The 26087-nt window shown below is 35.6% G+C and overlaps 2 non-coding genes across 2 annotated transcripts; one reads left to right on the top strand and one right to left on the bottom strand.

The window, feature by feature from the left end:
• Positions 1-6438: 6438 nt before the first annotated feature.
• On the top strand, positions 6439-6545 carry LOC114239017 (U6 spliceosomal RNA). Its single transcript, XR_003624220.1, has one exon. It is a non-coding gene; the product is annotated as a U6 spliceosomal RNA (small nuclear RNA).
• Positions 6546-8777: 2232 nt separating this feature from the next.
• On the bottom strand, positions 8778-8850 carry TRNAW-CCA (transfer RNA tryptophan (anticodon CCA)). Its single transcript has one exon. It is a non-coding gene; the product is annotated as a tRNA-Trp (tRNA).
• Between the last annotated feature and the right edge of the window lie 17237 nt (positions 8851-26087).

The raw sequence follows: 26087 nt of genomic DNA on the forward strand, positions 1-26087 counted from the left end.
TTTAAAGTGATGAAAGGGAAAAACCTACAACCACGATTACTCTACCCAGCAAGGATCTCATTCAGATTTGACAGAGAAATTAAAACCTTTACAAACAAGCAAAAGCTAAGAGAATTCAGCACCACCAAACCAGCTTTACAACAAATGCTAAAGGAACTTCTCTAGGCAGGAAACACAAGAGAAGGAAAAGACCTGTAATAACAAACCCAAAACAATTAAGAACATGGTAATAGGAACATACATATTGATAACTACCTTCAATGTAAATGGATTAAATACTCCAAGAAAAAGACACAGACTGGCTGAATGGATACAAAAACAAGACCCATATATATGCTGTCTACAACAGACCCACTTCAGATCTAGGGACACATACAGACTGAAAGTGAGGGGATGGAAAAAGATATTCCATGCAAATGGAAATCAAAAGAAAGCTGGAGTAGCAATTCTCCTATCAGACAAAATAAACTTTAAAATAAAGACTATTACAAGAGACAAGGAACTACATAATGATCAAGGGATCAATCTAAGAAGAAGATATAACAATTGTTAATATTTATGAACCCAACATAGGAGCACCTCAATGCATAAGGCAAATGCTAACAGCCATAAAAGGGGAAATCAACAGTAACGGTAATAGAAAGGGGCTTTAACACCCCACATTCACCAATGGACAGATCCTCCAAAATGAAAATAAATAAGGAAACACAAGCTTTAAATGATACATTAAACAAGATGGACTTAATTGATATTTATAGGGCATTCCATCCAAACACAACAGAATACACTTTCTTCTCAAGTTCTCATGGAACATTCTCCAGGATAGGTCATATCTTGGGTCACCAATCAAGCCTTCATAAATTTAAGAAAATTGAAATCGTATCTGGTATGTTTTCCAACCACAATGCTATGAGACTAGTTATCAATTACAGGAAAATAACTGTGAAAAATACAAAGATATGGAAGCTAAACAATATGCTACTAAATAACCAAGGAATCACTGAAGAAATCAAAGAGGAAATAAAAAACACCTAGAAACAAATGACAATGAAAACACGACAACCCAAAACCTATGGGATGCAGCAAAAGCAGTTCTAAGAGGGAAGTTTATAGCAATACAATCCTATCTCAAGAAACAAGAAACACCTCAAATAAACAACCTACCCTTAAACCTAAAGCAATTAGAGAGTGAGGAACAAAAAAACCCCCAAAGTTAGCAGAAGGAAAGAAATCATAAAGATCAGGTAAGAAATAAATGAAAAAGAAATGAAGGAAACATTAGCAAAGATCAATAAAACTAAAATCTAGTTCTTTGAGAAGATAAACAAAATTGATAAACCATCAGCCAGACTCATCAAGAAAAAAATCGAGATGACTCAAATCAATAGAATTAGAAATGGAAAAGGAAAAGTAACAACTGACACTGCAGAAATACAAAGGATCATGAGAGATTACTACAAGCAACTCTATGCCAATAAAATGGACAACCTGGAAGAAATGGACACATTTTTAGAAAAATACAACCTTCCGAGACTGAACCAGGAAGAAATGGAAAATATAAACAGACCAATCACAAGCACTGAAATTAAAACTGTGAATAGAAATCTTCCAACAAACAAAAGCCCAGGACCAGATGGCTTCACAGGCGAATTGTATCAAACATTTAGAGAAGAGCTAACACCTATCCTTCTCAAACTCTTCCAAAATATAGCAGAGGGAGGAACACCCCCAAACTCATTCTACAATGCCACCATCACCCTGATACCAAAACCAGACAACGATGTCATAAGAAAAGAAAACTACAGGCCAATATCACTGATGAGCATAGATGCAAAAATCCTCAACAAATACTAGCAAACAGAATCCAACAGCACATTAAAAGGATTGTACACCATGATCAACTGGGGTTTATCCCAGGAATGAATTCTTCAATATATGCAAATCAATCAATGTGATACACCATATTAACAAACTGAAGGATAAAAACCATATGATCATCTCAATAGATGCAGAAAAAGCTTTCGACAAAATTCAATACGCACTTATGATAAAAACCCTCCAGAAAGTTGGCATAGAGGGAACTTACCTCAACATAATAAAGACCATATATGACAAACCCACAGCCAACATCGTTCTCAATGGTGAAAAACTGAAAGCATTTCCACTAAGATCAGGACAAGACAAGGTTGCCCACTCTCACCACTATTATTCAACATAGTTTTGGAAGTTTTAGCCACAGCAGTCAGAGAAGAAAAAGGCATAGAAGGAATCGAAATTGGAAAAGAAGAAGTCATACTGTCACTGTTTGCAGATGACATGATACTATACATAGAGAATCCTAAAGATGCTACCAGAAAACTACTAGAGCTAATCAGTGAATTTGGTAAAGTAGCAGGATACAAAATTAATGCACAGAAATATCTTGCATTCCTATACACTAATGATGAAAAATCTGAAAGAAATTAAGAAAAGGCTCCCATTTACCACTGCAACAAAAAGAATAAAATACCTAGGAATAAATATACCTAAAGAGACAAAAGACCTGTATGCAGAAAACTATAAGACACTGATGAAGGAAATTAAAGATGATAAAAACAGATGGAGAGATATACCATGTTTTTGGATTGGAAGAACCAACATTGTGAAAATGACTATACTACCCAAAGCAATCTACAGATTCGATGCAATCCCTATCAAACTATCAATGGCATTTTTCACAGAACTAGAACAAAAAATTTCGCAATTTGTGTGGAAACAGAAAAGACCCTGAATAACCAAAGCAATTTTGAGAAAGAAAAACACAGCTGGAGGAATCAGGCTCCTGGACTTCAAACTATACTACAAAGCTACAGTAATCAAGACAGTATGGTACTGGCACAAAAACAGAAATATAGATCAATGGAACAGGATAGAAAGCCCGGAGATAAACCCACACACATATGGCTACCTTATCTTTGATAAAGGAGGCAAGAATATACAATGGAGAAAAGACAGCCTCTTAAATAAGTGGTGCTGTGAAAACCGGACAACTACATGTAAAAGAATGAAATTAGAACACTCCCTAACACCGTACACAAAAAGAAACTCAGAATGGATTAAAGACCTAAATGTAAGGCCGAACACTTTAAAACTCTTAGAGGAAAACATAGGCAGAGCACTCTATGACATAAATCACAGCAAGGGACTTTTTGACCCAGCTCCTAGAGAAATGGAAATAAAAACAAAAAGAAACAAATGTGACCTAATGAAACTTAAGCGCTTTTGCACAGCAAAGGAAACCATAAACAAGGCGAAAAGACTACCCTCAGAATGGGAGAAAATATTTGCAAATGAAACAATTGACAAAGGATTAATCTCCAAAATATACAAGCAGCTCATGCAGCTCAATATTAAAAAAGTAAAACAACCCAATCCAAAAATGGGCAGACGACCTCCATAGACATTCCTCCATAGAAGATATGCAGATTGCCATCAAACACATGAAAGGATGCTTAACATCACTAATCATTAGAGAAATGCAAATCAAAACTACAATGAGGTATCACCTCACACTGGTCAGAATGGCCATCATCAAAATTTCTACAAACCATAAATGCTGGAGAGGGTGTGGAGAAAAGGGAACCCTCTTGCACTGTTGGTGGGAATGTAAATTGATACAGCCACTATGGAGAACAGTATGGAGGTTCCTTAAAAAACTAAAAATAGAATTACCTTATGACCCAGCAGTCCCACTACTGGGTATATACCCTGGGAAAACCATAATTCAAAAGAGTCATGTACCATAGTGTTTATTGCAGCACTATTTACAATAGCCAGGACATGGAAGCTGCCTAAGTGTCCATCGACAGATGAATGGATAAAGAAGATGTGGCACATATATACAATGGAATATTACTCAGCCATAAAAAGAAACAAAATTGAGTTATTTGTAGTGAGGTGGATGGACCTAGAGTCTGTCATATTGAGTGAAGTAAGTCAGAAAGAGAAAAACAAATACCGTAAGCCTACACGTATATATAGAATCTTAAAAAAAAAAAAAGGTTCTGAAGAACCTTGGGGCAGGACAGGAATAAAGATGCAGATGTAGAGAATGGACTTGAGGACACAGGGAATGGGAAGTGTAAGCTGGGATGAAGTGAGAAGAGTGGCATGGAAATATATACACTACTAAACGTAAAATAGATAGCTAGTGGGAAGCAGCCGCATAGCAGAGGGAGATCAGCTCAGTGCTTTTTGACCACCTAGAGGGGTGGGATAGGCAGGGTGGGAGGCAGATGCCAGAGGGAGGAGATATGGGGGTATATGTATATGTATAGCTGATTCACTTTGTTATAAAGCAGAAACTAACACACCATTGTAAAGCAATTATACTCCAATAAAGATGTTAAAAAAAAATAACCTAGGGAATGACGCAGATGTAGAGAATGGACTTGAGGATACGGGAAGCGGGATGGGTAAGCTGGGACGAAGTGATAGAGTGACATGGACACATATACACTACCAAATGTAAAATAGCTAGTGGGAAGCAGCCACATAGCAGAGGGAGATCAGCTTGGTGCTTTTTGTTCATCTCGTAGAGGGGTGGGATAGGGAGGGTGGGAGGCAGACGCAAGAGGGAGGAGATATGGGGATATATGTATATGCATAGCGGATTCACTTTGTTATATAGCAGAAACTAACACATCATTGTAAAGCAATTATACTCCAATAAAGATGTTAAAAAAAAATGTTGAGAAACTAGCTAATTTTGTGTCCTTTTCCGCTAAAATTGTCTTCACATGACCCTGGATTAGTTCCCTTAAGATTCACAGCTCCTGTGTTTGCAGTCATTCAGTTCATGAAGCTTGAAAACAGCTTAGTATTCTCCCAAATCATTGTCACCTGGGATCCAACCCTAATTTCTCAAATTTATCCATTAATGTGCAGTCTTTCTAATAGAAGTCCTTGGGAAATTCACACTCAAGTGTATCCTTTTCTGTCTCTCTTAATATAAAAGTTTTCTGAAATTTTCTATTTAAATAGGTAGGTAAATAAAAGTCAAGGTCTGTTGACATGCTGATGCTGACTAAAAAAAATAGATACATATATCCAAAATTCTTCTTTCCTGAGTCCTATGTATAGAAAATTATTGTAATCAGTATATCTTTCTGAGTTCAGCAAGTTCATTTACAAAATTTAAATTTTCAAAATCTAAATAATCAAAATCTGTCCCTAAAGCACATGATCAATGTTAATGGTTTTTTTTCCACCCATAACATATTTTTCCTTCTTTCTGATGACTGAGAAGAGAATCTATATTGATTGTCATCCTCATTTTATTAACATTTTATTAACATTTTATTAACGTTTAAATTTCTCTCCCTGTGTTAATCTTCTACTCAGTGGTATCCAAATAGATTTTTCTCGTAGAAGAAATATATGTTCCTGTAGTTAAAAATATGACCGAATACATACGAACATTCATCAGAAGTGTGAAGACACACAGGCTGGAGAGCTGTTTGCTGTGAAGGGATTCTAAAGCACATCAGAAAAGGCTTGATTCTGCATGAGTGCTGTCATTCTCTAATGTCCTGCTGGAGAAATCTTCCACTGCTGACTTCACTCTCCCTGTGTAGAACATTTCAGTACCTCTTTGCTTTCAGTGGGAGCACATCGAGGGCAGGGGTGTTTTGTTAATTTTTGTGCTTGGCTCATCAGAGGTGGGCCATGAACGTTGAGTGATGACTCAACAGACTCTTGAATACAGGGAAGCAGAGTGACTACCGTAGGGTCAGGATCTAGGAGTGCTGTGATAGCTTGTTTACCCAGAGTGGAGAGAGATTTGGGTCCCTGAAGGCAAAGTACTTCACTATTTTGTTTGAGGTCAGCCCTGGTTTTTAGAAATGAACAGTAAAATTGGAGCATTAAATGAGAGTGTGTACTCGGCTAGACTATTTATGTGCGGTGTTTCAGTTACAACCTATGACCTTATTAAGTAATAATGACAATCCCTAATTTACAAATGAGAAAATGAAATTATGAGACTTGCACATAATAGAGGTGGTGGAAGGGTCTTTCAGACTGTGTTCATTCTTTTTTCATTATGGAGAATTTCCATTTGTGGCAGTTAACTCACTAAGTGACAAGATACCTCTCTATCTTTCCCTTGGGAAAGATCTTCAACGTCACTGATACTGATAATATAGTTATAATGCTGCTTACTATTTAGAAATCATTTTCATATACATTTAATATACCTTAAATTATATAACAACTCAGGTTCACAAGAGATGATTATTACCATTTTATATGTGCAGAAAATTAAATTGCACAATATTAAGAGATTTGACCAAGTTTATATGTTGAGAGTAGTTACTAGACTCAAACTAATCATCTAGCTCTAAATCCAGTGTTCTTTCCATGATAAGATAATTATAGTCATTAAAAAGTAACTGTTAGGTGCTCGCTTCGGCAGCACATATACTAAAATTGGAACGATACAGAGAAGATTAGCATGGCCCCTGCACAAGGATGACACGCAAATTCGTGAAGCGTTCCATATTTAAAAAAAAAAAAAGTAACTGTTAGTTGTAGGCTGTCTATTAATGAAGTGTTCTTATCCTGAAAATAGTCTCCTAGGACAATTATATGCATGATTCCTCACTTTATCTTTGATTTCCTTCCCTACGTTTCCTTCTCCTTCCTCAGATATATTATCTAATGTGACTTAAAAGCTTGGCGAATATCCATTTACAGGAGGCAACTATTAGAATACTTATTGAATTACTACTTTTTTGCTTAAATGAAGATCTGTACTTTCTACAATCAAAGGTCATTCTGTGAGTCTAGTCAATTGCCACGGTTTACAAAAATGTAAATGCTGTATAGGACTTTTCAGACCTAAGCTAACTGACAGAAATGAGTGACTGTAATGCACTTAGGAAAAAATGATTAGAGATGACACAAAAACATAAGTAAGATTCCGTTTGTTTGTAGTTGCTTCCCATACATAGAGCTTTTAACATTAAATGTATGGGTACAGAAATATATTACTTAAATAGAAAGGAAAAAAAGTGAAAAAAAATCAGAAAAGGTTAGAGGAAAAATATTCATTTATGTATATTTAATTGAGAGACTACTGTGTTCCAGGCTGTGGGGCTAGATAATTATTTAAGCTTTATGCTGTCTTTAAAATACAGATACTTTAATATTTTGCAAATAATGAAACTGAATCACATTGACATTATATGACTTTCCCAAGGCCCCCTAGCTGGTGTCGGGACTGTTATCCAAACCTAGGGTTTCTGATTTGCAAGACTACTTTCATTTTGTTGCATGATATTTTATCATATGATGGGGAGACCTAATAGGTTGATTGTTTTTTTTTCTGTTATTCACCCAGTAAGTTGGGACTGTTTGTGAATCTGTATATTTTCCTCTTTCACCCTCTTCTTGAATATAAGCTCTTATCTATTCTTTACCTCTTGTGTGAGAGTGAATATGCCAAGTAAGGAAAGGTTTACTTTCCTTTATACTTTTTGCCGTAAACCTTTCTGTGATGTTTTATAAGAGTGCATTCTTATAAAACTAAGTTATACTGAATGAGGCAAACAAATTTATTTTGTCTCTTGCAGAAGAATATACAGTACATACTGATGGAATTAATAGACCTGTCAATTGCATGCTGAGTAAATGTGTGAGATATTTGTGCCATTTTCTCTCTGAAAGTAGCATTTCTCATTGATTTATGGTTAAGTGTATCACTGATAAGAAATTACCAAATAAAAACACCTGAGTTGATAATTTAAGGAAATATTCAAAGTGAAAATAAAGTCACTGAAGCTTCACAATTACTGTAGTCATGGCTGGATATACTTAAAGTTGAGAATATGCCCACATTTTATTGTTGTAGCTGAGGTGATGCAGGGTACATGGTACTGACTGAACCCTGCACCAATGGAACGGAGGCTCTGGGGAGAAAGACACATTTCACACCTGAGTGGCTTTTTGCAAATTGAAATTGGTGCTTCTTTGTGTCAAAGAATTCTGGTCCTGAAAGATTATCTTTGCCAAAAATATCCCCTAAATGATTTTATATCTTGATTTTGAGTTCAATTTCCTACAGAGATTTAAGGCTGCATTTGCATCAAGTTATTTATTTTCTTAATTTTATTCTTTTAACATTTAGAACAGTTCTGAAGCCAATATTACGGGTGATATATATGTTTGTGTGTGTGCGTGTGTGTGTGTGTGTGTGTGTGTATTATATATATATATATACACATACATACATACTGGTAATACATATACATACATTCACATACATAAACACTGGTAATCAGTAAGAGGAGGCCCTAGTCTTGTAATTCTTTTTTTTTTTTTTTTTTTTTTTTAAATTATTTATTTATTTATTTTTGGCTGTGTTGGGTCTTCGTTTCTATGAGAGGGCTTTCTCTAGTTGCGGCAAGCGGGGGCCACTCTTCATCGCGGTGCGCAGGCCTCTCACTATCGCGGCCTCTCCCGTTGCGGAGCACAGGCTCCAGACGCGCAGGCTCAGCAGTTGTGGTTCACGGGCCCAGCCGCTCCGCGGCATGTGGGATCTTCCCAGACCAGGGCTCGAACCCTTGTCCCCTGCATTGGCAGGCAGACTCCCAACCACTGCGCCACCAGGGAAGCCCCTCTTTTTTTTTTTTAATAGCTCCTTTTTTTAAAGAAAACATTTATTTACTTATTTATTTGGCTGCACCGCGTCTTAGTTGCAGCATGCGGGATCTTTAGTTGCAGCATGCGGGATCTAGTTCCCTGACCAGGGATCAAACCTGGGTCCCCTGCATTGGAAGCATGGAGTCTTAACCGCTCGACCACCAGGGAAGTCCCTATTCTTGTAATTCTTTACTTGAAGCATTTATTTTAGTATTTCTGCTTCTATTCTTTAGGAAATATTTGTAACAAGCTCATTGTACTTAATAGCATTTCACATAGCTAATCACTAACATTGCCATAGAAGCTAAAATTAAATTTGAAGCAATAAACAAATTGATCATTCTTACACAAGTATTTTTCATATGTTAAAAGTATTCTGTAAGTATTCGGAACTTGAAATCTAAGCTGTGTTTTCACTGAAAGAATGATAGGAGAACAATAAGAGTTTCTAGTCAAGGACTGAAATCTAGTTTAAATAAAAATTAGAAAGAATTCTGGGCTCTGATCTTCATCTTCAAAATTATATTGGTGGCCAGAAGGCCATTTTCTTGGGATTTCTTTCTAACAGTGGAAGGGGCAAGGGAAGAAAGAAACAATGGAAAAAAAACCTACATGTTAATTAATTAGTGAGACTTTTTAGAAAAGTGCTCACTAGGCAAAATCATAGTGCTAAGCACTTCTTGATCTGGCTTTCATCCCAAATCTCTTTATGCAGTGATAGTACTGTGGCATGTGGAAACTGAATCTCAGATTATTTTGTGGCCAAAAATACCCTCCCTCTCACTATTTTTTTATCCTTCCAAAGCTTTTAAACTTCAAATGCTTGAGTCCCACCCTCCCATGACCCCTCTCCCCCCTCTCAATCTCGAATCTCTGTTAAGGACCATCTCCATGTGTTGGCTCTTTTTCCCATTCCCTTATGATCATTGGAAGTGACTAGTCTAATAAAGATAATTACATGTTAAGGTATTGTTATATCAGATAACATATTTCCAATTTAATAGTAATTTTTAGTATGAAGTTCTTGCAACAATAAGTTGTTAGTAACAAATTCAGGCTGTAGATTTTTCTCCTTGTCTTTTCAAACATGCTGCAGGAAAATAAGGATTTCATATAGGTGGACTTGCATGTTAAAATATTAACATATTAATAAACATATAAATAATAGCATATTATGGGGACAAATTTCAAAGTAAACAGAGTCATACTTTGACAAACTTTCCCCTCCTTTTAGGTAACTGCTCCTGACCACACTCTTATTTCCATACTCAATCCTCTTCCATAGTCTACACACTCAGTACTGTTCCCTGATCAAACCCGGTTATTCCGGGCTGCCCCATGCAGACGTTCTTTTGTCCTCGGCCACCCTGCTTCCCTCAAGTTCATGGTCTGATTGCTGTCCAGCAGACAGAGCCTGTCATGATGTCATGCAATCAAATCCATGCAGATCGAGGCAGGAGAGCAGGGCTGGGTGAGACTTAGTGACTGGTAAGAAATAGTTATCATGGAAATGACAATTATTCCTGTAAGAGTGATAGTGAAGTTCAGATAATTCAGTATCAGCTTGTTGAAAGGCAAGAGGTACATAAGCAGGGACCTTCATAGGAATAAAAATGTATTTTCTGTACCATTTTAATATCCTGTGATTACATCCTTTATAGCACTTTACTACACTTCAGTATAACTACTGGACGACTTGTCTCTTTAAAGAGGCAATGGATTTCTTGAGTACATGGACTGTGCCTTTGGTCTTTGTATTCCTACTGCTTATCGCATAATATTGTCAAGTAAATACGTGCATTTGCAATGGTTACAGAGGAATTATTACTTTAAATAGCCTTCTCTGATGGAAGAATCCTTTTATTCTGGACTCTTCAGAGCCATTCCTTGGACCTCTACCTGGAGACTTGACTGATGTCAGTAAGTCTCCAATGTTCATGGTTTATATATCATCAGTTATACTATGTGTGTGCTGAGGATGAGGGGGCCTGGGGGAAAAGGGATCTCAATTCCCATTTTTAGATAAGTTCAAACCAGAAAAAGAAACTAGAAATTTGCCTAGAGCCTGTTTTCCCTCTTCTTCCTACAGTTTTAGGTAAAACCCTGTATTAAGTAATGTCCTGCTTAAAAATTGTTAAAATGCAGAGCTGGAAGCCGGGGGAGTGATTGTGGTCTGCTGGAACTGGATTCCAGAGCAGAGATTATGACCTGCCAGAATGACCCCTCTGTTTTCCTACTTGTTCTCATCCTTAATGATTCAGTTGCTCTCTGGGCATCTCCCTCACTTAGTCCCAGGTCACTCATGTCTTTTAAAGTAAACATTTTGTTAATTTGAATACATTCTTCTAAGTTTAAGATCAAGAAAATTTCTTTTTTTATATTTTTTTTATTTCTAACCCAAGCATAGTGCCTGAAATATATTAGTTCAATGGCTGTAAGGAAATTGATGATTCGGATTATATTCCTATGAAAAGTAACAACTGGCTCTCTGGAATTAGGAACTTGGTATTTCTTACACAACTTCAAAGAGTCACACTAAAAGATTTGAGTTCTGGAGAACTCTGGAGAGTTCTGGAAACAAGGGCCTGTTTTTAAAACTCTTTGGGGGTAATATAAAAGCTCTTGTGGAGTCAGTGCTTCTTATTTTACACTATGCAGTTTCATCAGTCCTCTACTTCTTTACCCATTTATAGGGAAAACCACATAATGATGGGCATGGTGGAGAAAAGGAACCAAAAAATACTGATCAAAGCCACTTTTGAATATTCAAGAAATTGAGTGATGAGGATAATAGACAGGACATTAGTCTATTTAAGTTCCTTAATAAAACTGGATTCTAATTTTTTTTAATTATAAAATTGGATTTTTTTGTCCTACTTACTTGAAATTAAAGACTTCACACAAAGATTATAATTTAATGTGATTGAATGTTTTCTAACATGTCTCTCTGAGGCTCAGTATGAAGATATTTATATGTTATCTATATAACAAGTGTGAGTAGAAACTAAATTCATAGCTGATATATTTGGTTAATGATACACCTTCCTAACAATTTAAGATCTTGAGCACCTGCATTGTTCTCACATATATATAGATATATTTTCCTGTACTTTTTACCTGAGGATTTAAGCAGACAAGACCTTTCATGGCCTCTGAAGACATTATACTGTGTTTAATCGACATGCAAAGTGCTATATTCATAGTCAACTCTGCAGAGTAAAATGGAAGGGTAGTTTTGCCAAAAAATGAATAATGATTAAGGTTAAAGAAAACTTTAAATGAGCCTATATGTCTATTTTATTTTATTTTAGTATAGTTGATTTATAATGTGTTAATTTCCGGTGTACAGCAAAGGGATTTAGTTATACGTATAAATACATATTCTTTTTCATATTCTTTTCCATTATGATTTTTTACAGGGTATTGAATATAGTTCCCTGTGCTATACAGTAGCACCTTGTTGTTTATCTATTTTATATATAATAGTTTGTATCTGCTAATCCCAAACTCCTGATTTATCCCTCTCCCCGCCCTGACTTTCCCTTTTGGTTAAGTTTGTTTTCTGTGTCTGTGAGTCTGTTTCTGTTTCATAAATAAGTAAAATGAGCCTATAATTCTGGTTTTCTCAGAAAAGACAAAAACTTCATACTTATGTGCCAGGGAAAGACACAAGGGAAAACAATCTAGTTTAGAAAAAAGTTTGTCTCACTTTACAAATAACCGAGTATGAGATTTTTCCAGAAGATGTAAAAGATATTTTATCTAACTGCATTGGGTTTTAGAGCAAAGAATGAATTGAAAGGGAGAGTTTTATTCAACTTGCTACAACATGTTGGTACCCTGGGAGACTTTTCTATTTACAGGAGGATCCATTCAAATATATATGTACAGAAAGCAAAAGAGGAAGCAGAGGTAACAAAAATTCATCTCTCATGAGTTTGGAATTCAGAAGGCTGCTCTTTTTTCTGTTCTATTCTTCCTCCTCCTCCCCCTCCCCCTCCTCGTCCTCCTTCCCCTCCCCTGCCCCATCCACTCCTCCTCTTTCAATTCTCTTTAACTTTTATTCAGTTCATTCCATTCATTACAAATACTTTAGATTTGATAGCTTGCTAAAATCATACTGACTACCTTACAAGAATATCCTTTTGTATCTTTGCAAAACGGGTAGTTCATTATGTCAACAAATTGTGTCTATCCCTATGGAAAAGTATTATCTATAGTAAGATCTCAGTTTATAAGATAATTGGTAGGTTATTTTCTCTTTTACTGCTCACTCTTTTAGTTGCTCACTGGTAATCTTGCTCAAAACATTTCCCATTTAGTATCATAACCTTCCACTTTTAAAAAACAGTGTTGGAAGAATTCTGGTGATTTGTACTTTTAAAAAAACTTTGCGGGCTTCCCTGGTGGCGCAGTGGTTGAGAACCTGCCTGCTAATGCAGGAGACGCAGGTTCGGGCCCTGGCCTGGGAAGATCCCACATGCCGCGGAGCGGCTGGGCCCGTGAGCCACAGTTGCTGAGCCTGCGCGTCTGGAGCCTGTGCTCCGCAGCGGGAGAGGCCGCGATGGTGAGAGGCCTGCGCAGCGCGATGAAGAGTGGCCCCCGCTTGCCACAACTAGAGAAAGCCCTCGCACAGAAACGAAGACCCAACACAGCCAAAAATAAATAAATAAATTAATTAATTAATTAAAAAAAAAAAGTAACTGAAGTGAAAAACCAATTGAGGACACAAAACAAGGCAAAAATATTAAAAAACAAAAAAAACCCAAAAAAAACAAAAAAAACCTTTGCTATCTTTTTAAACTGTCATGTAAAACATGAAATATTAATACCTTGTTTAATTAAATTTATTAAATCTCTTGAGATATTCCTAGTTATATTTGTATGCTACTGTATGACACACAAACATAAAATGTCTGTGATTAAAGTAGGTTACTGTTAATACTGAAAATATGTCAGCCTGTGTGGTTTTTTAATACTCAAAAATTTTAGAAAATAAGGTTCTACATGTTGTAGATATGTTTATATGTATATATATATCCACACACACATCCCATTTTTCTGAAGCAGTTTTGGTGACTATCTGTTCCCCAGTCCCAGCTGCCATAGGTCCTGAGCAGCAGGGGTAGAGCAGTGGCATTTTATATGTGCCTTCACTTTAGGCTAGCTACTTCTGGCTGTTAATATACAAGTCAAGTTATCTGGCCCTCTTGGAGATTCCTTAAGCTACCTGGTGTATTTTCATAGACACTTTTCTGCCTAATTAGCTGCATTGGATTCTGTTGTTTGAAAGCATGGGCACTAATCAGTAATCTCTCAGAATGCAATAATGTGATTATAGCACATACCTAGGCCACCCTAAGAGTATGAATTATTTTACTTTTAATTGGAAAATGTGGAAGAGGGTGGAAGTGTGTGTGAAAAAGTGTGTGCAATTTATTTTTTCACAAATTCTATGTCAAATGGGGTTTAGTTCCAAAGTGCATAAATGAAGTTATTTTGATATTCATTCAATATATTTTAATTACAGAATATAAATAATAATACCTCATATTGTGCTGCATTTTTAACATTTAAGTGCTTTCCCATGTTATTTTGTCTGATAATTTCAAAAACCCTAAAAAGAGTAGGTATTACTCATGACTTCCATGCTAATCAGAGGAAAATGCAGGCCTATACATAGGTGTCTCATTTTTAATTCATGCTCTGTCAAAAAATTATTCTTTCTGTGTGTACCTAAGCTATAGTTGGTCTTACTTATGTGGACATCATATGGCGTTGGCATCTACTTTTGTTTCTCCTTTTATTTGAGAGTCAGAAATATTGAGTCTCTGGGTATTTTTAGCTTGATTGACAGGAAGCCTCTATAAATTGATTAAATTATTAACTAGATGTGTCAAGTCATTATCTCTAATATGTGAAGACTGCAATAGCACTTAGACATGACTCAAATCTATTAAGTTTTCAGTATATTCCTTGAAAATTAAAAATATGTAATTTTTTATTTAGACCATCTTAATAGCATAAGAAAAATGATTTTTAAATCTTATTTGTTCATAAAGTCTCAAAAAAACCCTGAATTTATTTCCCGCTAACAATGTCTTTAAGAGATGATGATATCACATAAAACCTTCACTAAAAAGAATTGCACTTATCATTACAAAATCATGATAATAAGTTACAAGTATGGTAATAGAATTCTGTGCTTACCTGTGTATTATGCCATTCCCTGATAATTTAACAAGAGCATTTTGTAAATTCCAAGCTCTAATTTTGCAAAAATGTTTCTGTAACTTATGAACATACTATGTAAACAAATGAAAATATAGAAAATAGAATATGTGGGCAGATGTCAGATTCTAGTCATACTTAGTTGTCTTGTATGTATTCATAAAGGCAAAAGGTGTTTTTATGACTAGTTCAGGTACTATTTGGAAACCCTACCAGTGAATTACTCTTTATTTCTCAAGATTTCACATATAAGCTTTCAGCTTTGATCTGAGTGATGTTATTTTTAGAAAATTTGGTGATGCTGAAATCATACATATAAACTTCTAGATCATGCTTCTGAATAATTGGTTTCTCTAATCTGAGGGTCATTCAGAAGCACATTAATATTGTCATGTCACTAAGATGTGATGATGCATTTTCATGGTAGTTTCACAAATGATGCCTGGATCGTTCAAAAAGTTAATGCCATCCAGACAGTAATTAATTATATCCAAAAGGTTGTGAAATATTTCATTTGATTATAAAGTACTTTTAAAAACACATTTACTTCTGGGAAACTATATGGAAACATATACTATTTATTTAAAAAAACCTAAAACCAGGCATCCTGAATTGGCATCATGTTAAACAATGTTGAAGAAATCTGCAAATACTAGCATTGAATTTGTTATTGTTTATGTGACTTTAATCTTTTCCAGAGACTTGTTGAAACTTTTAATGGATAAAATAAGAATTCTTATATTTACACATGGTATTATATGATATAGGTCATATAGAAGGCTTGATTTACTCATATGAATTCTGGTTAGATTATGCTATTGTTTGGATATTTCAGAGAATTGAGAGTGAGGTTGATGGTACATTGCAAATTTTAATTTTTGAAATGTTTTATTTTATCTCATTTTAAAAGAACTGAATATAAGGGCTTATTCTACGACAGAAATTAAAGCTCTAAATGCAGAGTGAGAGAAGCATTTCGAAGACATTGCTATAACTATGTTGGCCATTTTATCGTAGAGCAATCTTTTATCACTCTGTCTTATTGAAATATCATACTCTTCATTAGATTAATTCTTTAGAGAAGAACAATACCAAAGCAAACAGACAAACAAAATAATGTTCACTGGCTCACGACATGATACTCTGGCATGGGGGTGATAATGCGGGTAATTGATTACTCTAATCATATAGAACAAACTAATAAACAAACAAATCCGTTTGAAGGGGTGGTGATCTTTTAGGTCGATGAATTGGGGTAGAACTCTATTTATGTTCTCAGGGTCATCATAAATGCTGAACTTCCCTGTTCCCCTCTTCCTCATCCTATTACATACCTAAAACCCATCCACGTCTCTTACATGGTACATTGATGTCTAAAAATTAATAACTAAATACATATTTAGTTTCTTTGGGTAAAAGCTTGGTCTTTTCTTACTAAGTGGGTATTATTGGTAAATTTTCACATTTTCTCTATTAAGCTGTTTTACCTACACTTTCATGAGGGTATTAGATTCTTATGAGATGTTGTGATGCAGGAGGATTATTTCTGAGATGGGGACAAATGTTCCTGGAAATATCAGTGTGAAGGAGTTGGGGTTAAGGAAGAAAGAAATGAAGAGGAAACATTGTAGGTGACAAAGAAATGATTCACAAGTCTGCCTAGCGCTGTCTAGGGGTGGGGGAAGAATGTCTGAGTTTTTACTGTAGAGTAACTGAGAACATCCCACCTAATACATGTGTTTCAAACAATGTTTAGACTCCCATTGCTTAACAAAACAAGACTATGAGAACATAAAAAATAGTAAGAGAAAAGAAAAAAATAAATGAAAAGGGGAACATGCAGGAAAATAAATTAAGTGGATTGTACCAAAAAAAAATCTAATTAGCAAAGCTCATTAGCTTATTTATTGACCATCAGAGGAAATTGTAAAAGCATATAAAAATAGAATTAAGGTGGAAAATATGATAGTAATAAGAAGAAACCTTTTCCAAACTAGCAGTCAAGTATTTTATTCAGTCCTTTTTATTCCTTACAATACTGGTACTTTCAAAACTTCAGGAGCCAGTGAAAAAGGAAATAATAATCAGCATAGCTAAGAACTTTTGACTCCTTGAGGCATTTTAAGAAAAACTTCTGACTCATTGATATATTCTAAAAAAATCTAAACTACAGCCTTGGCGTCTGTATTTATACTAACTTTTAATGAATTCATTCTGAATCCATAAGGATGCTGAGACCAAATTATATTTGTCAAAGAAAAATGCTAGCTAAATAATTCATTGCTATTCACCTATACTTTCTCTTTTTCAACTCCTAAATCCTGTCTAACCTTTGAACATATTCTTTCTGATTTCATTAACTTTTAACTTTCCTGTTATTTTTAGGTTGTTCTGTGGTCGCTTCTGTGAGATAGTTCTTTGAGTTCAGGGAACATGTGTTCAAAGATTAATGTTGAGTGTCTAACTTAAAATTTATCATATGTGATGAATTATTTCAGAATTAAGACAGTTAAAAATAGCATATTAGGGGAGGAAAGCAGGACTAGTTGAATACAGAAATTTCTTTAAATTAGTATCTCTTGATCATTCAAATTGGTTACTCTAATAGAGACTTAAATGAAACCCACCAAACTGATGGACAGGTGAACAGACAGACACTGTGAACCCTCAGAGAAGCCAAGTATCCTTAAAGGTGACAAGACCAGTTTCTTAGAATTCCTTAAACCTCTTTTGAGCCATTCAAGTCTAACATCTTTTTTTTTTTTTTAGTTTTAGTTTTGTTATATGCTCTTTGTTGTTAGGTTACTTAATTCAAAATGAAAACATGAGCGTATTTGTGAAATACAGTAATAATGCTACATCTCTGTTTTTTAGCTATTATGCATATTTCTCTCTCAATTTTAATTCTAGATATGTTTACATTCCACCTGTTCTTAAAATAGAAGAATGTGTGGAAGTTGTAGTTATCAAGGACTAATTACCTTCAAGAATGTAGTAAGTACTTCAAGCAAATAATATACCAAATAAGCAATTCTACAACTTTTGCAAGTATGATTAGCATGTGGTAAGAATATACATATTTAAAGCTGACTATGTCATCTTCTTTTCTCAAGCCTTTTTGCTGTGATTATTTGTAATGTCACTTGAAATTCACTTGGATCACTATTCTACTAGCTCAGGAATAAGTTTGAAGATGTTCAATAAAGCTTCTTACTTTAGACCTCTCAGGAATATGTACTAATTAGATTTGTGTCTGGAAAAAAAAGTAGCAGAAAATTTATAAGACATCACAAAATAATTAGTGTACTTTCATTCTTCGAAAAGCAACACATTTTGAAATATTAGGCAATGATCTATTGGCATGAAAAGTAAAGGCACCCTCAAAAATGACCATTTTATGGCCAAACTGCTTGCTTTTAGGAGAGAAGATTAATCTTGTTGTTAGGTTAGGAGTGTGAATTTTTCTTCCCAAGTCAGTTTTTGTCTCAGAATGTTGCAAGTGGCTGATTTTAAGAAGTTTATATATAGCCCTGGGCTTAGAGCTACAGCCCAAGAATTGTGGCTTCAAATTTAAAGAGACTTGACACTTATTTCTCTAAGAGACTCGTATACTAATATCAATGAGAACAGGAATTACTATTAATTAAAGGGTCATCAAATTCTTGGGTTTCTGAATGTAACTGTGATGTATAAATCCTTTTGAAAATCAAAACGGACCTTACTCTAAAAGAAGTAAATTAATCCTTATTTTATATTATGATTTTAGAAATCCAATTAGATTTTTCAGATACTTATTACATTCCATACATGGGCTAGGAACCATGCCGAATCTTATTAATTCAATCAATATTTATCAAAAGTCTACCAGTTAGTTGTTGGCATTCTGCCCACACTGAGAACACAATAGTAATCAAATTAGACAATGTTTTAAAACTTATTATGATTAAGTACATAATCTATGCAAATCAAAAGTATAATGAGGTATCACGTCACACTGGTCAGAGTGGCCATCACCAAAAACTCTACAAACAATAAATGCTGGAGAGGGTGTGGAGAAAAGGGAACCCTCCTACACTGTTGGTAGGAATGTAAATTGGTACAGCCACTATGGAAGACAGTGTGGAGGTTCCTTAAAACTCTAAAAATAGAGCTACCATATGACCTAGCAATCCCACTCCTGGGCATATACCTGGAGAAAACCATAATTTGAAAAGATACGTGCACCCCAATGTTCATTGCACAATAGCCAGGACATGGAAGCAACCTAAATGTCCATCAACAGAGGAATAGATAAAGAAGATGTGGTACATATATATACAATGGAATATTACTCAGACATAAAAAAGAATGAAATAATGCCGTTTGCAGTGACATGGATGGACCTAGAGCTTGTCATACTGAGTGAAGTAAGTCAGACAAAGACAAGTATCATATGATATCACTTATATGTGGAATCTAAAAAAAGGGTACAAATGAACTTATTTACAAAACAGAAGTAGAGTCATGGATGTAGAAAACAAACTTATGGTTACCAGGGGATAGATGAGGGGAAGGATAAAGTGGGCAATTGGGATTCACATATACGCACTACTATACATAAAATAGATAACTAGTAAGGACCTACTGTATAGCACAGGGAACTCTACGCAATACTCTGTAATGGCCTATATGGGAAAAGAATCCTAAAAAAAAAAAGTGGATATATATATATGTATAACTGAGTCACTTTGCTGTAAAACCGAAACTAACACAACATTGGAAATCAACTATACTCCAATAAAAATTTTAAAAAAAGAAATTATGATAAATAATTTAAAGGAAATAAAATGAATGATGAGAGAGAGATAAAAAGGGTTATAAGAGAAAGTTTTCTTAGGAGACGTTATTTAAGCTGAGATGTGAAAGATGAGAAGTAAGACCATGGGGATGAACATTCCAGAAGGCAGAATGTGTGAAAGAGCCTTGAGGTTATGGAACAAAGTCAGGGTGATGGACGGTTATGACTGAGGAGCAGAAAGGCCAGAGATGGGGTTTGAGAGGTGGGGTTAGGGGCGGCTACTACAGCTTCCTACCTGTTAGTTACAGACCCCAATATACAGTTACCTTCTATGTAATAGAATAGATATCCCCTGGGCCCCTTATGCTCAAAATGTCGAAAACGAAACTAAATATTGCCATGCTCCTCTTCGTTTGTTCTTTATATCTGAGAATACAACCATGATGTACCTGGATGTCGCAGCCCAAGACGTTCCTGAAAGTTCTCTTTGTCATATTCCCTGAGGTTTCCTCTTTGCTATTTCCTTAGCATCTCTGGACTATGTTCTCTACTTCCCCCCTCCTGTTTCATCACAGCACTTGGAATGCAACAGTCTCTTAACCTTCTTTTGGTTATTTTGTGGAGGGCAGAATCAAACACCTAATCAATATTTGGTTTGAATATAGACACTCTTGATATCACATGTGAGCCAACAGGGTACAAAAAGGATTGCATCCACATAGTGAGGCTTCTAAGGAGATAAGGGCAGGTCCCCACATAGGTACAAAAATGGCTTCAGAGAGCAGGGAGAGGAGATTGACTTGGATTCTATTGTCCTTGTGGGTGGGGCTCGGGGAAGGGTTCCATGCAAGAGTCCAGTTCACTTGCATGGTTTGTACTTCTTGCTGACACCAAGGCAATGGACGTGAACTTTCTCATCAGCTTGCCCAGTTGTGAGAGAAAACGGGACTTTAAATTTGTTGGTGGTCAAACATCAGAAACGGACGTCTTTATTACACTGGTCCTCACGACTCAGCATTGATCTCTTAAGTTTATTCTTGTGCTTCAGTCTAAGTGACTCTTCTAAAATTTAGATTATTTCATATTTCTTCTTTGCCTATAACTCCACTGCCATATACAAAAGTCAAAGTTTCTTAATATGGCGTACGAGGTCCATCATTCCTTGTGTTCCGCTCACATCTTCAAGTTTTCTCTCACTATTCCCACCTTCAGACTCCATTTTCCAGCCACATTGGATTAACTGGACCATCATAATGTGCCTTGTTTTCAAACTTCTGGATTTTTGTGTGTACTGTTCCTGATGTCTGAAGGACTGGTCTCCATTCTGGTCCCATATACTTCTTCTTTTTTAATTTTTAATTTCAGGTTTACTGAGGTATAATTTACACAAAGTAAAATGTTCACCCTGTTTAAGTGTACAGTTCAATGAAATATGACAAACGTATAGAGTGATGCAGCTACTACAAACAAAATATAGAATGTTTCACCCATGACAAAATGTCTTCTTATGCCCCTTTGCAGTCAGAATGCCCCCCCATTCCCAGTCTCTGCTGATCTGATTTGTGTCCTTGTAGTTTAGCCTTTTCCATGATGTCTTATAAATGGAATTATAAGGGTGGTGGTGCTTTATTTATAAAATTTTCCACTTAGTGTAATGCTTTTGAGTTATGCTCAAAAGTTATTTTCCACATATTTGAATATATTCAATAATTTGTTCCTTTTTATTGCCGAATAAATATTATGGTATAGATATACCACAATGTGTTTATTCATTGACCAGTTGATAGACATATGTGTTGTTTCCAGCTTAAGGCAATTATTACATAAATTTGCTATAAACATTGTCAAAAAAGCCTTTTTGTGTGGATATAGATTTTCATTTTTTTAGATAAATATGTAGGAATGGGATTGTACATTCTATGGTGAGAGTAAGTTTAATTTTATAAGAAATTGCAAAACTTTTCAAAATGGTTGTACCATTTTAAATTCCTACTGGCTGCATACAAAGTATTCACTGACTCAAATCCTTATATTGAGAATTTTCATTTTTAAAAAATATTTATCCATTCTGGTAGGCCGATAGTATACCTTATTGCATTTTTTAAATGACTAATCATGATGCATATCTTTCTGTATGCTTATTTGCCACTAATATATCTTCTTTGTTGATGTATCTCTTCATATATTTTTGACCATTATTTTAATTGGGTTGATGATCTTCTTATTGAATTGTCAGAGTTCTTTCTGTTCTTAGAGAGATCCTTTTGCTCAGATACATGTTTTGCAAGTATTTTCTCCCTGTCTGAGGCTGACAACTTTTGTTTTTCCTCTTCGCCCAGCAGCACTGGTCCTTTGCCTGGATCTGCTGCCCCACCCCAGCATTAGGAATCTTTTAATTCAGTTCCTCCCCAAGAGGCAGTGGCTTCTTTTCTGGGACCACAGAATATGGGTTTTCCTGCCTTTCCCTTAGTGGCTTATTGTTTTTGCATGGTGTTAAGAAGGAACCATGAAATGCTGGGGGGTTTGTGTTTTTGTACAGTGGAGGGAGGGAGGCGTTCTTACATCTTGTGCCGCCTCCTAACTTTCTCGGAAGCATTAGCGAAGCCCTTGGGGAAAGCTGGAGAACAAGTGCAGACACCTCTTATATCTGGGCTCCTGAGAGTTCTAAACTCTCACGCCAGCCTAAGCTCGGGCTTTATACATTTGTTAACAATTAATCTTTTTCTTCTTCCCTGCTACCATGGTGGCTGCTTCTTCCTTCCTGACCAAAGTCTTGTCAGTGGAAGAGAGGTGAGTGGAGAAGATTCTGTTGCTCAGAAAGTCCTGTGGTTGTAGGTGGGTAGGACTAGATGATAAGCGGAAATATAGGTTGTTTTTTTCTGTGTAGATATCTTGATGCGTATTTTTATATAATTCCAATGAACAAGTAAGACTGCTCATAAAGTCTTTGTATAATTTTGAATCTCTTATTTTACCCAGGTAAATTCAGTATTTTTAATTCTAAATCAAAAGTTTATTAGCAACTTTATTCACAGTTCACATTTAAACTCTAAGAACTGAAAGCTAAGGAAAATAAGATGCCTAGTGCATAACTTTGTTCTGTTGATATCTCAGGAATTTAGTTGTTATTGCACTAATCAAATAAACTTATACTGAAAATTGAATTTCCATATTACATTTATATTGCATCATATATATTAAGTTTACAGTTAGTAAACAGCATATGTATACAATTATAGTCATAAATTCATTAAAATGATATATTGGGTTAATTTCTCACTGAAGTCTGGTAGAAATAAATGTATTCTAAATACTGAATCAGAAGTTTATTTTAAAATTCATCAACACTTCACTTTCTCTCTTTTCTCTTGATGCACAATCTTGAATCTCTCTGACTTTTAAGAATTTAGCCAATCATTAGAATGTCTCATAATTTTGAATGAGTTTGAGGGGTTTCTCTCCTAAATTATCAACCTCATACTAGAAGTTAGTCTCAAGTATGTTTAGCTGCAGTCCACACAGATCTGTTTCTTGTTTTCAAAGATGTAAAAACCAAATATTGAATAGACTGTATTAGACACAGGTATAAAGGCTGAATACATGTAAGAGTCAACACATTTGACCTAGAAGAGAACACAGATCATAGGGTCAGTTACCAGGACTATCGTGGAAACTTCCTTGTCACTCCAACAACTATCTTCTTCTTCCCCCAGGACATCTTTCATCCATTATGGATGGAAAGTATGGGCAGCACATGAGCACTGGGCAGCTACAATTTTGTCATAAGAAATTCTCCACTTATCCCAGTTTTCCCCATCTTGACTTGGGTTGGACTCCTGGACTCTAATCTCCTTTGTTTCTCCTTGAAAGCATCAGCAGATGATCGAATAATGGAGTGGTGTGATAGCTTGTTTACCCAGAGTGGAGAGAGATTTGGGTCCCTGAAGGCAAACTACTTCACTGTTTTGTTTGAGGTCAGCTCTGGTTTTAGAAATGAACAGTAAAATTGGAGCATTGAATGAGACTGTGTACTCGGCTAGACTGTTAATGTGTGGTATTTCAATTACAGCCTATGACCTTATTACGTAATAATGACAATCCCTAATTTACAAATGAGAAGATGAAATTATGGGACTTGCACATAGTAGGGATGGTGGAAAGGTCTTTCAGACTGTGTTCATTCTTCTTCCATTATGGAAGAAGATAGACTACAATTCTCTACAATAGCTCAGAACTATTCAGCTTTACTGAAAACTTGGGGGCTAATTTAAAATTTATGACCTAGAAGAAGATTTGTTTAGACTGTATATTATGTACAAGAGTAGTTCAAGCAAAAAGCATGTTAAACATCTCATAGGTTGTACCCCTCATAGGCATCTGCTAGTTAAGGCTCATTTTGCCTCAGATTTTTACCTCACTAGATCCGGGAGAAAAGCCCTATCCTTGGCTTGTGCTTTATCCTAGGATCCATTTTATTTCCTCTTCCCAGCAATCAATGTTTTGTATCCCAAGGTCAGAATGGCTCAGTTTACCCTACTCTGACATGTGGGAGGTTGTGTGAAGGAGGATTGGCTGTGGCTGGACCGTCCACAGTGAGGTGTAGCACTCCATGACCAAAAGAACATTCCAGAGTAGGCTTTGTTATGCCAAGTTTGGTTCCCTTCAACATCTGTGATACCACCGCTGTGGTGCAAGAGTAAACATTCTCCCTGATTCAAGTGGAACCAGTTTAGTTACAGAAACACAGAGGTCTACAAACACAACTGTCCATCCCCACCACCAGTCCTACACACAAATACACACATCTCCGAAGGAAAACACTAATTGTCCATCAGTTTACAATCTTGATCAGTAGGTTTTACTTGGGATAAGCACAGATAATGGATGAAATAATCTTATGTAGTATGACATTTAAATTTTATTTTATTAGTTATATATCCAGTATACAGTATTTTTTTCCAGCTTTATTGAGACATAATTGACATATAACACGGAGTAAGTTTAACATGTACAGTGTGATGATTTGATATGCATATATATTGAAAAATGATTATCACAATGAGGCACTGGGGGTCTTTAACTTACACGCATCATGAGCCACTCAAATTAGTGCTGTGTTTCTCGTCTAACCAATAATCTATCCTCTACATGCATGTTCCAGTAGTAATGAAGCACAATGAAGCAGCCAAATAGAAGCCCTGCTCAGGTGGCATCTTGTGGTGTATTTATGTGGTCTGGGCAGTGAGAGGTGTACCCATTTGGAGGAGAAAGATTCTCACCTTAGCCATGGACTCAGGCACTCAACAGGCTCTGGTGCAGATTTGTAAAGACTTCAGTAGTATGGTGGGTGGGAGGTAATACAAGTGGAGGAAGAGATTATAGATAGATCAGATTTGTGTCTCAAATCCAGTAATTCCTCTAGGTTAAATTGCTGGTTAAGAGTACAATTTTAAAGTAAAATACTCTCATTAGTATAAGACTATCTACCATATCTCTAATAAAATTATGTCCCAACAAATATAAATGTACTGCTGATTATAAACAGGTGCATTCTTCTCATTTAAAAAATATTTGCATTTAAGAAGTTGATTTATTACTTTAATTTCATTTTTATTTTTAATTTAAGCTTTTTAAGTGTCATAAAATTATTTTCTTTTCTGTCTGTATATACTTATGGTCATTGTCTATTTTTCTAAGTGCCACCAGTTTTCCCTTTGAGGTAGTAATATGCAATTGTCTTAAAAATAAATTTGTTCAAATATAAAAATGTTATTTAAATAAAAATCCTAAATAATAATATAGGCAAGTCAAGATGTGACCAAACCATGAAGGTTGTTTGAGAATGATAACAACTTGAAAAACACTGGCTATAGGGGGAGAAAGGTTTAACTGTGAAGTAGTCTGAGTAGAATTCTACACACAGTTGGAAGGGCACATTACCTGGTTATGCAGGCCAGGCCACTACTATGCTTCCCAGGCTTCTCCGAGTAAGACATAGGGCCCATTTCAGAGACATCCAGCCACTGAAGTTTACACAGAGTCTGCAAAGTTCCAATATAACTGCTTCTCGGTACCTTGTGTTGTATCTCATTCTCAGTTAGGATGTCTTCAAACTATTCTTCCAGATGGTGTCTGGAGGAAAAGTCATTGGATACATTATTCATTTTTATGTGGAAAAGTCTGCATTTTAGAGCAGAAAGAGTCAACTTTGAAACAAAACAGCTTTGGGTTTGAATTTCAGAATTCCAGTTTTATGTCAACTGTGAGGAAACTTGGGTGAGATTTTCAAACTCTGTGCTTTTCTGTGCTTCCTATATCTAAAATTAGAACAGTAATTTCAAAGTAAGTTAGGAATATTAAATGAGAATATATATATATATATATATGCATGTGTGAG

Source organism: Balaenoptera acutorostrata, chromosome 1, assembly GCF_949987535.1.
Source record: "Balaenoptera acutorostrata chromosome 1, mBalAcu1.1, whole genome shotgun sequence".
Taxonomy (NCBI): Eukaryota; Metazoa; Chordata; class Mammalia; order Artiodactyla; family Balaenopteridae; genus Balaenoptera; species Balaenoptera acutorostrata.